The sequence below is a fragment of the Suricata suricatta genome, chromosome 16, assembly GCF_006229205.1.
Source record: "Suricata suricatta isolate VVHF042 chromosome 16, meerkat_22Aug2017_6uvM2_HiC, whole genome shotgun sequence".
Lineage (NCBI taxonomy): Eukaryota > Metazoa > Chordata > Mammalia > Carnivora > Herpestidae > Suricata > Suricata suricatta.
In genome coordinates, this window is record NC_043715.1 from 19,340,847 (window position 1) to 19,353,243 (window position 12,397).

At 44.4% G+C, this 12,397-nt stretch overlaps 1 long non-coding RNA gene across 1 annotated transcript in view; it reads right to left on the reverse strand.

The window, feature by feature from the left end:
• Nucleotides 1-322: 322 nt before the first annotated feature.
• Nucleotides 323-12,397, reverse strand: part of LOC115280783 — a 61,621-nt gene continuing 49,546 nt past the window's right edge. Inside the window, exons 2-3 of the long non-coding RNA XR_003903937.1 lie at nt 906-1,000; nt 323-442 (exon numbers count right to left, since the gene is read on the reverse strand). This is a non-coding gene — a long non-coding RNA (uncharacterized LOC115280783). The remainder of the gene's footprint in view (nt 443-905; nt 1,001-12,397) is intronic.

Here is a 12,397-nt window from a genome sequence, read left to right on the forward strand (position 1 = left end):
CGCTGGATCTCACCATTCAGTATGTATTTTCTTCATAAGAAGTTAACATCATCTGTAACACTTGGTCCCATAATTAGTTTGCTTATGTATTGTCGACACCTTCTCTAGAATTCAAGTTCCATGAGGCAGGGATTAACTCTGTTCACTGAAAAATCCCCTGTGCCGCAAGATGAGTAGCTGAATAAATGAACTGGGGGAGAGAGTTAATAAATGAATTAGAGAAGAGTGTCTGAAACTGGTTCCTGCATGGTGTCCGCATCGCCTGGGATCACGAGCATTACCTCATAATTAGAAGGCAAAGCCTTACCTTAAGCAGCAGGATGCAGGGGTGAGGCCCAGGTGCTTCTGACGCATGCTCAGACTGCTTGCGTTGTGTATCTCCGTCTTCAGTATGCGTAGGAGTTACCAGTGTATCTTCTTAGAACGCAGTCCTGTTCGGGAGCTGTGGCGTGGGGTCAGAGAGCCACCGTTTCTAACAAACTCCAGGGGGCGCTCATGCTGCTCCCCACTAAGTTGCTGTGGATCTTTGCTGTCACCTGGGAAGCTACACAATGTACTGATGCTGGGCCCGCCCTTCCACATCCTGACTTAACTGGTGTGGAGAACAGCTGGACTGGGTCTTTTTAAAAGCTCCTCTGGCAGTTCTACGGTGTGGTCAAGGCTGAGTCCTGCGCCCTTTAAGAAAGGGCGCATGCCTCCTGCGAGCGCCCGTGACAAGTGAGGCATTCCAAATCCTGGTCTGAAAGCACGTGTGGGCCAGGGTCTTGATATAGTTTAGGCACCCGGAGACCCAAGCCCTGAGTGTTTTTTGGGAACACTCAGAAAATGAAGTCTACAGGAAGGCAAACTCAAGGAGGAGCTATAAGCTGGGGGGAGGGGGGAATCAAGGCCCTCAGCCTACTTACCCACTTAGATGCACAAAGCCATCCACTTGATGTAAGGAGTTGATGATGCTCACTCGATGAAGACCCAGGAATACAAAAGCCAATAACGTTTTGTCCTAAAGATAAAATGTTTCAGGGATTACCTTAGCTGGCCAGGTTAATTAAAAATGACTTCGATAATTAATTTTGTGTGTTTAGTTTATTATTAGCTCAGACGCTTTTCACAAAAGGGACAAAAGCTCCTAAATGAAACCTCTTTTGGCTTCTCCATCCCTCCTCTGAACTTGTGTTCTAAAAAAAAAAAACAAAAACAAAAAAACGCATCGAGTATTCAGAAGGTCGTCTAGATTTAAAATAAATCCTCCCTTCAGCATCCGCAGCCCCCGCCATGTTCGTTATACCTTGAGATGAAGAGACATAAAAGTGGTATTTGGTCTTTTGTTCCAATTAACATGCCCAGTGGGACTTCGTTAAGAGGTTGATATTTTTTAGGATGTTTCAAGAACGCTGTCCAAAATGAACAATGAGAAAATAAATACAACTATCTCGCCTTCTTTCCTAATAAGATTTTGAAGAAGTCTTCATGACTGTAACAAACAAGGCACAGGAATCAAGCACTCGTTCTGCTGTGTTGGGTGGAGCTTTGTCTCTGCTTTCTAGGCTGCAGTGAGAGTCACAGGGCTGAACAGGAAGAAAAGGTCTGGCAGGCATAACCATACACTTTTTCTGGGAATGATCCCCCAACCCCAGTCAAGGAGGCCAGCTGAGCAAGTGTATTAAAACCTATTGCCCAACTTGGTCAGAGTTGTTTGTTCCAGAATGTAGATACCATATTAAACCTGGCCAAGTCCCTCTCCAAAAAATTAGAAAATTGGAATGAGGGGACATAAAGTCTGGGAGTCTTAAAAGTACTTAAATGACATGGATCCAGAGCAGTGCTCTGCTATAGAATCTTCTCAGGTAATAGAAATGTTCCATAGCCTGCACTATCCAGTAGAGTAGTGCCATGGAGATAATGAGTGTATGAAATGTGGCTGGAATGACTGAGAAACTGAATTTTTAATTTTACTTAATTTAAATTAGCAATTAAATTTAAATTTAAATATAGTGTCTACTGTATTGGACAGCATAGCACTAGAGTTCAATTTTATGGCCTTTGGCTTCTAAGGAAATCTCTAGAACTTCTTTGGGTATCTCCTTTGCCAACTTATGGTTCAGCTGTTGCATCAATTTTATGAGATACCCCAGGAGCTTTTTGATAAATCCCCAGTTTATTTCAACTAGCCAAAGGAGCTCTAATTAAGAGATTACATTAATTAAAAGCTTAAATACTGTTCTTTTGTAGAGGGAGTTCTGTCCATCACATTAAAACCATACAGATGTGAAGATTCTAGACCTGTTCTTGTACGTGGGTATCCCCCCAAAGTAGGAACTGAACGTGGAGTAACTCTTTAATGCCCCAAGCGACCGATCTTGACATATCACTGGGTGACTTGCATAGGTGGTCTTTCCATTGGAAGTGTCTCGAACTGTGCGTGACCTTGAGCCTCTTTTCCACAACGTGAGCTTTGGTTCCCCAAATCCCAAGGGGGCCTTTACAGATTGAACGCTGCGTCTATCACATCCCAGCTCAGCCGGTCCTCCCAACAGGCTTGGGAGGTGGATGCCCTTATCTCGCCATCACTGCCCTTACTTTTACCACCACCATCCTGAAACCTGCTGTTCCTCGGCATATAGGGACACAAGGGATCAGAGATGAAGCCAGCGGAGTCAGATCCCACTGTTAATAAGCAGAGGAGGCAGAATTCACAACCAGGTCTTCTGACTCTGAATTCAACACTTAGTGGAGAACATCTGTATCTGCTTTAAAATTTTATGGAGACAGATGAAATACCAGTTTTAATACTTTGGGGAAATATGTGGAGAAATGACACTCTTGCCCTTCTCTCTTACCTCTGGATGTGAGGTGTGTTCTTGAAAGTTCTGTGCTTGGAATGATACCGGTAACATAAAAATGGACTAAAAATTATGGGGAAGTCTAAAGTGGCTTAAACAGAAGTCAGGTTACTGTTGTAGGTTTAATTTTAGCCAATTCTTTTGTCATCTAGTACGTTCTATTGTTCTCACTAAATCCTTATCACAGATCAATGTAGTTAACACAAATTCTTAGTTTCAATATGAAGTTTTGATAAAGGTTGACTGACTTGTGTGCCATCACAGAAGGTGGCTCGGCCACAATTCACACCTCAGATCTGCCTGACTAGACAGCTCAAGTTCTAAGGTATGATTTCCTTATTTCCTCCTTGCTAATGATGAATCTTGAATATTTAGGGTGAAATTTTATTAATCTTGTTTTACTGGTACTGCATAAATAAAAGGAGCCAGTGTCCACACTGGGCATATCATAGGACTTCTAGGGGATTAATGTGATGGTGGCAGAAACGCTGGCATGAGAAACCTCAAGGTGATGTGAGCCTCAATCATACCAGACTCTCCTAGATATTTCCTCTCTGATGTTAACATTCAAATCCTATGGCTTTTCTTAAATAGGGGACAGGTAACTGACATCACACTCTTAGTAGATCACATCTGATAGAATGTACCTTATTCATCATGGCATTACATAACCAAGCTCAGAACCAGAAAGAATAGAACTTGTGGGATGCCAAATTACTCTGACTCCTAATATTGCTATTAGATATAACAAAGGCTCAAGAGCAGTCTGTGTGTGCTCATCTCCTATAAAGCATCATGTTATGTACTGCATGTGCAGAATGCAACAGGATGGATGGGGAGGTTACAAGTATTACGTTTTCTCATTAAAGGTTACAGTGACCTAGTATTAGAATACGGTAACTTAAGGCATGTGGCTGAGGAAGAGCCTGTATTGGGACCAAAATGAGATACCCTCCAGAAGGTTCTGATATATCAGAGGCCTTGTGCGGCACTGTGAACAGTTTTAAAACAGGCAAAGCCAGATGAACGTATGTGAAAACCATGTTGAGGATGCATGTGGGAGACTCAGGTGTTCAGGTCAAGAACAGCTGAAGGCTGCATTCAGCAATGGGCTACCTTGAACATGGTTAGCCCCGTTATGGAAGTGGGATTTCAGAGGTTCATGATGACTTCATTGATAGTCCAGTGCCGGGGATTATTGATCTGGCTATGGCTCTATTCATTGAACCTACCATATGATCTATAATAAGGAAGAATTGGAGAGTTTCTATCGATATTAAGAGCGGAGTTCATAAGGCTTTCTTCAGGCTTTCTTCATTTCTAACTCACTCCAGAAAGGGAGAGGCAGTCACAGGTGGGGTGTCAGGAATGTGGAGGCACTCAGATAATGGCATATTGGCAAGAATTAAGGGCACTGTGATGATTAGCTAGAAGGAGAAATACTTAGGGGAAGAAAATATTTTTCAGATTGAAGAGTATTTTTCATATTCCTATAGAGCTGATTATTCACTAATTAAAATGTCCAGCTTGACCCAAGAGTATGGGAGAAGGGGATTAAATGGAGATTTTACCTAGATTGAAAGTGATTTGAAGGCAAGGAGCCATGTCTTTGCCATAATTTCCACATGTCACATTATGTGAACCACCTCGTCCAATGGCAACAGCTGTTTGTTGACAGGAACTAAACGAAGTAACTATTAGGCAAGGGATTTAATAGGAATCAGAACTGTCTGAAAATTAAAGTGGAGTACCAACCCAGGAACCCTGGATATTTATTATCAGAGTCTGGATAGCCACCTGGCAGGTGATCTGTCCCTATGAAAGATGCCTAGATAGGTACTTTTCTGAGTTTCCACAGTGATAGCAATGTTCGTAACTAATGGATATATCCTAGTATAAATCATTCATGGTAGGTCATCCTTGAAGCTGATTGTATTATTGAAGTAGGTTTAGTATCTGAGTGGCAAAGACTCTGAAGAATGCAGGAAAACATTGGCTGGGGAGGACATCATAGGGAAGCCTAGAGCCCCTGATGAAAAGTTAGTTGATGCTAATGTTTCCCAGAACCCTGAAATCTTACCCCCAGGACTTGTTTGGCTACTCAGCCAAGGTCTGGGGGGGTTAGCTTTCGCTGAGCCTGGTGGGCCTGAAGAACTCCCATTTCTGCCACCTAGACATGATAGTTGTCATTGCTCTCATCAGGCTTGCCCCCTTCCTTGAATCAAGAGTTGAACAGGTATCTACCTACGCTACACACACACACACACACACACACACACACACACACACATATCCATCTACCTGCTTGTCCATGTTTCCCATTCTCCCTCATTCCTTGAAAGTGCATTATAGTGGGCTTCAGTTGATCTCCCATAACTTCCCTGTGGCTGTGGCCTATCATTTAACCTCTGTAAACCAAAGGTCTAGTGAATTTCCTTTCCATTCCACATGTAACATCTGCACCACAAGCACAGTGCAAGGTGAGAGAACACTAGATCTGGACTTGGAGAGTCATACAAATGATAAGGCAACAACCAAAGCCCCATGACTAGGCAGAACAGGATTGTGGTGAAAGAAAAGGGGGCAGTCAGTTATGTTAAGTGTCATGAGAGGGAGGAATTCCTGGAAAAGTTGTGTAAAAAAAGGATTTCTATTGATAAGAGCTAAATTGACAAAGAATCAAGGCAGGGGGTTCCCCACAGATGGTTGAGAACATACACTGTGTGTTGAGCCGTGAGGATGCAAGAAGGTGAAGAACAAACTAGGTGTTTTACGTTATATACACAAGGGAGTGATAAACATACTAGACATTTGCAAACCTTTTAAAAATGTTTTGTTCATCTTTGAGAGACAGACAGCACAAGTAGGGGAGGGGCAGAGAGAGCGGGGGACGCGGAATCCAATGCAGGCTCCAGGCTCCGAGCTGTCAGCACAGAGCCCGACGCGGGGCTTGAACCCACGAACTGCGAGATCACGACCCCAGCTGAGGTCAGACGCTTTTACTGACTGAGGCACCCAGGAGCTACAGAGATACTAGTCATCTTTAAATGCCAGGCTCAGGACGTTATGGCCTCCCAACCAATGTAATGGGGAGCCTTTGAAGGTTGAACAGGGCAATGCTTTAGAAATAGCTTTTTGGGAAAAATAGCCTGGAAGCCTGGAGGAACATGGACTGATTGCGTGGGACAGTTAGAAGGCAGAGACACTAAACAGAGATGTCTTATTCCAAGTTCGCTATTTTTCTGCTGGAAAAAAACCCCATCAGCTTCCAATGAACTGCCTTTTATTATGACACATAAGCCATAGAAGTAGTGATGTATATAAAAGCAGTGCAGGGTGTTTTTAGTGGCTTTATGGAATAAAAACAGCAGTAGATAGTTAAAATTGGAATGCCCTGCATCAGGTTATAACCATCTGAGTTTGGAAACTTGCAACAGCAATGTAATCATATTTTTATAGCTCTAGTGTTGTCCTTTCACTCAGATAACTGAGTTTTGAGTGGGTAAGAAGGGAAAACCCAGCAAGTCAATGCCGTTAAATAGCAAAAGAGGAGAATCTTTGAATTTCAATGGCCGCACCAGTTAGGAGTTTGATAAAATAAGCGGTTTCCTCAAATCAGAAATACAGACACTATGAATACAGGTACGGTTGATGCTTGGAAAACCCAGTTCTTTAACAAAATAATGTAGTTGGTAGGAAGCTATCCTACCAAGCACTTGGACATCTGTGACTTCACTGTGTACCTATCACAGTTCTGAGAAGGATGGTCTCCACACATGCATAGGTGCAGATGCTGAGGATCTGGAGGAGCTGAGACACGCTCATGTGTGAAGATTTGGGACCTTTCTGAAGTTGCCACTGTGGGTCTTAGACTGGCATGTTTCCTTTGTTCACTGGGGCTGGAACAAATCCTGCTCAGGTCTTTTAGAAAAGAATCCTCCTTACTCCTTAGCAAAGTTATCGGTCGAGAGTCTTTCGTAGGCTAGGGATTCAATAGACTTCTGTAGAGGTTATACCATCAACAGAAGAGTAGTTTGCCCCCTACAAATGATTTGCTGGCTGTAGTATGTTGTTATGGCAGCAGAAATGTGGGCATGAATGGATAATACACTGTAGGATTTAGGTCATAAAGATTTTCTTGGATTTTGCCCCCACCTCCACCCAGCTTGGGGTTAGTAAAATGGTACACTAAGTTTAAAAAACTGTGTCATTTTAAGGAATAAAGGAAAGAGGAGGCATTTGAATAATTAAGATACTTTCACAACTAACTTGTATTACCCCCAGGGCCCGAGGGAGAATCTGAGGTCTGGAATGGTCATGTCAGGGTCCATGAGAAGCAGCTCATATGCTGAAAACTAGGCAAGGCTGTTACACCTGTACTTGAATGGCCTCATTAAACCGCTGCTGTCTAAGGTTTTCTACTTGCCCATATTACAAAGAAGGCTTTGACTCAGTAGCCTCCAATTCTGTGGAGGGATAAGCATGTTGATATTTCTTCATGTGTTAGGTTAATAGAGAAAATAACATTTCACATCACTCACCCTCTTGGAGTCACTTCAGGAAGCCATAAGAAATAAAGAGAGACATAGGAGAATAGAAGGGTTGAGATTGAAATTATAGGCACTGTGGTCAGGGTTTGCCTCTTCCCTCCTTGATTTATTGTTTGAGTGATAATTTCATCTACTTGTAAGATGACTGTGAGAATAGAATGATACGATATGTGTGAGGTTGCTCAGCTCCGTGCTTGGTGCCTACCATAGTTCAGATCACAGTAAGTATAACAGTAATCCCTGTATTGTGTTAGGTACTGAATACTTAGGCTCCGCGGATTGTCCTACGTGACATATGCACATGAACTCATTCAGTACTCACAACGACCCCTCGAGATGTAGGTATTCTCCTCTCTCATTTAAGGATGAAATAATGGAGGCACACAGATAGTGTCACAGCCATTAAGCAGTGGATCAAGTGGTAAGACTCCCTAATCCATAATCTTAACTACCATGCTACGTGGAACCTCTAGAAGTTGTAGAAGACCACAGTGGGAGAGGAAGTGCCCAGTTGTACAGTGAGAGTCCAAATCTGTCAGCCCCTGGAAGCCAGCCAGGGAATGCTTTGGGGGGTATGCAGGAGGGGCCACATCCCATTGAAAGCATCAAGCATGGTGTATGATCTTAAGACAGGTACAGATGGACAGACAAAACATTCAGGTAAAAGGAGTACAAAGAACAATTTAAACTCTATTACAGATACTTTATTGAGTACCCTCTCAATCATTGGGTTGTGGCCATCCTAACATCCCATCAACTACACAGCATGATGTTGGAATAGGATTCAGATAGATCTGCATCAGATTCAACTCTGCTGCTCGTGAGCTGTGGATTTCACTTCTCTATGACAGTCAGTAAATACATCCTCCCACACAGCCACAAAAGCCATTCATTGCCACCATGGGCTCAATATAGCTGGTTCCTTGTTACTGGAACACTAGGCCTGAGAATTCGCTCAAATTCCCTACCTCACAATGCTGCCTTGATACTAAATGAGATGCCATAAATAACAGGACAACATGGTGACTCTCTCTAGGAGGGTTGCGGTGAAGGTTGGCCAGAACAGGTCTTTCTTGGCCTTGGGGCCCACGTGATAGCTGACTTTACCCAGCCAAGAAGGTCTGCCCATGGTGTATGCCACTATCAATCATGATTTCAGATTCTTGCTCTGCACAGATTTTAAGTATCTACACTCATGTTTTAAGTATCTAGACTCACGTTAAGTTCATCTAGAAGACACATCCGAAAGTACCTTTGGACATTTCCTTTCTCTGTTTTTCTAAAATTCTTACAATTTCCAGCATGGAAGAGTGTGTTTATTGTTTTTTTGGAAGGGCATATTTTCATGAGAACCACCTTTAGGTACCTTTGGCACGGCTCTAATGTCCCACTTCTCACCTGCCTCTGTGAAATGAGGCACTCCAGGGGAGTTGCTAGCTAAATGCATCTGCAACTGGCTTTAATATTTTTATTTGTTCTGTCTGAGAGCCCTACTCTTAAGGCTCAAGGAGCTCATTAGGGATAGAACATCAGGTTTAAAATCAGATCTGGGGATTCAAATCCTCATTCTGTCACTTATTGGTTGTAGAGTCTTTCACTTACAACCTTTTCACTCTGAAACAAAGAGTCCTTACATTAACCAGGATAATGACAGATGAAGACTCTCAGAGTTGCTGAAAAGGTCTGGTGAAATAACATAGGCCAGTATAGGTAGTACACCTCCCAGAGCTTGACAGAAGTGCCACAAGTGTTCAAGTAACTTTCTGTGCTGTTAAAGGGTTTTACCAACAGTGCTATTCTCTAAAAGTGTACAGACTCATTACTATTTTTTTCTCCATCCAATGAGTAGGTGGTAAATTTGAGATTATAACTCAAGTGTCCAAATTCCCATTCTAGGGCTTTTGCTCTGATGTCCCACCTTCTCTGGAAGCCTCTCTAACATGAATAATTAGTGTCCCCAGTCACTGGAAGGAAAATGTAAAATGAAATTGATACCTAATGTTTGCAGTGTGGTCCATTGCCATGGCTTACTTTAAAATAGAGCCCTTAAGAGTAGGAGTCTTGAGGAAAACATTTTCAGCTTTTATGATTTTGTTTGTAAGGATGGAAAATTCATTTTAGGTGAGGGAAGGAGGCGTGGAGTGGTGTTGGAGCCAGGACAGTCCCACCCAGCACGCGTGATCTACAGCAGCTCCGGTCCCTGCACGTGAACCGTGCATCCTCCCCTGCTTGTTTTGTCATATATGAACTCCAGGTACGTTATGCCTGTTTACAGAGGACGACACTGATGGTTGGTGGAGTTATGTAATCTTTTCATCACACGGCTTGTAAGGAGCAGAGCTAGGACTCAAACTCAAGCATGACTCACACCGAAAGCCATTTTTTTTTTTTTAACACTGCCCAAGGCTACTTCTGCTTGTTTTTTGTTTTTCTGAGCGCTGATAAACAAAGCATCTGGTTCATGAACCAAGAACATGCCTCAATGGACCTCCCTTCTTACCCCTACCCCCAACTCCTGAAAGGGGAGAAATAGCGTCTTGTGAAATTTTAATAGTGCCCTTAAGGACATCAGCCAGGAATGCTCCATGGCTGGACACACAATGCCTCAAGTGCTCAGAATTTCATTCCCTCAGCCACAAAAGCCATTCATTGCCACCATGGGCTCAGAATAGCTGGTCCCTTGTTCTAGGCCTGAGAAATTCCCTCAGTATCTTACTTCTCAGGGAGAAAGGCCATGCCAGGCCCTGGAAGTACTGATGATGGACAGTAGTAGATCTGAGACGTGCCAGTCTCCTTTTTAACCATGTTGCTGGCTGGAGAGAGCAAGCTGGTCATGCTCATGAATAGTGATTTACGTGTCCAGCTACTGGCTACTTGTAACGTGACCGAACCCACACTCACAGCACATGGTGTTCCGATACAGTCACAGCTACGGCAGAAAGAGCACTTTGCATATAGTTTGAGAGTTAAGATAGTTAACACCCATTATACAGCAAGTTCCAGGCACTAAACAACAGCTTCAACATCAACAAAATGTAGCCCTGTGTCTCCTATGCGCCCCCCAATAAAAAAAATTGGCAAGAGCTAGACTGTGTGAGAATTGCTCAAAACACAGGGCATGGAAAGAAAAAGATACGAGTCTTAATGAGAAATAATGCTCGGGAGAAACTAGAGAGCATGTTCTGGAGAGAGAGAATACCTGTAGAGTGAGGTCATCAAGATGGTGACAGAGGTTGTGTCTGACTTTAGGCCCCCCAGCACCGCAAAGATCTTAGAACACAGGATAACGCTGAAGCACTCGCCGGCAGCGCGGAGACAGAGACAGACAACATTAGAGGAAGAGGACAGGCTCCACTGGTAGCCCTGCCCCTCCCCTTAGGCTGGTGCAGCACCCCAGTAAGCAGGCCCCTCTCAGCCTACAGCTCCTCCACTGGCACCAGAGAGCCTAAGTGGTCGTCCAGCTCCCTGAGCATTGTGGGTTGCTTTTCAGGAAGCCCACTGTGGTTTCACTTTATGTGAACTGCGGGGGAACCTACAGGACTTGAGAACTAGGTGGCAGAGAGCAACGGACACGGATGGTGAGGCGTCCAGCAACTATGCTCAGATCCTGGCAGACCAAGTCCCTACAGCAGCAGCCCCCGATGGTAAATCCTACCCTAGGGCATTACTCATCATCAGGAGTGGCCCAGTCAGACTTGCCATGCTGGCCTTGAAGCCGGTTTAGCCATTCTGCCTGGGCAGGGAGCCTAAGTCATGGTTCCACTCACTTCTGAGTTGAGATCCCTGCCTGGCCAGGAAACCTCCGCCCAGAGGCAGAGCTCGGGCAGTGGCCCCATCTGCCCAGGAAGCGTGGTACACAGTTCTGCCTGATGTGGTGCCCAAAGACCCTGGCCAGTGCAGTGACCTGTTGTGAGGCCCCACTGGGGCAGGAAACCCAATGTCTAGTCTTTCCCGCTCTTGAATACTGCTTCCCGCCTGCCTGACCAGGAAGCCTAGTCAGAGTTCCAGGGAATCCATGGAGCCTATCCTGCCATGCTGATTATAGTGGCACCTGACTAAAGACTCCAGTTGTGAGTCCAGGGAGTGTGGTGTATATTTCTGTCCAATTTTGCCCCCCCAAAAGAGCCTTGGTGTTTGAATGACCCGGGAAGACTAAGCTGAAGCCACAACATTGCAGAATACAGCATTCAGCCTGCGCAACCAGTAAGCCTACGCAGAGCCTGTGGGAAGTGGTAGAGCCAGTCCTCAGCCCTCGACCCGCTCACACTCGAACAAAGATGACAGCCAGCGGTTGCCCCCGTCTGCAGAGCCAAGCCAGTGGCCCATTAGGAGCAGGGAGCGGGGTGCGTGGTCCTGCCTGACAATAAGCTATTCTCCTGGTAGTTCCCCTTTTGGAGCCCTACCCACGCATCAGAGCTAATTCATCGCTCTGCTTCCTGCTGGGTATAATGCCAATCCTGACCTTCTAGAAAGCCTGACAGGAGAATCTAGGCAACTGGGGAGCCCATGCTGTAGCTGCATTAGGACATGAAACTAAGCCAACAGTCCTGTCCAAATGTTCTTAGCCAGGGGTACCCCCATCTCAACCTAGATCTCCAGCAGTGCCTTGCTCAAAAAGACCCTGATAGCAACTCTACTGCTCCAGGATGCTACCCCACGACCTGTCCAGAACCCCAAGCTGAGCTGAGTAGTGAAGGACCAACTCTGTCAAAGCAAACCTGTAAAATTTCGAAGGGAAGAAAACTTACTCAGACGAGCACATACCAATGTAGGGAATCGAGGATTGTGAAAAGCAAAGTTAGCGTGACACCACCAAAGGAAAGTAATAAAGCTGTAATAACCGTCCCTAAAAGAAAATGAAGCTATATGAATTGTCAAGGAATTTTACATAATTCTCTTTAAGGTCTAAGAAAACACAACTAAAAGAATTAAGGAAAACAAAGAATGAACAAGAAGCTCACCGAAGAGATAGAAACCATTAGAAGGGGAAAAAAAATCCTACAGCTG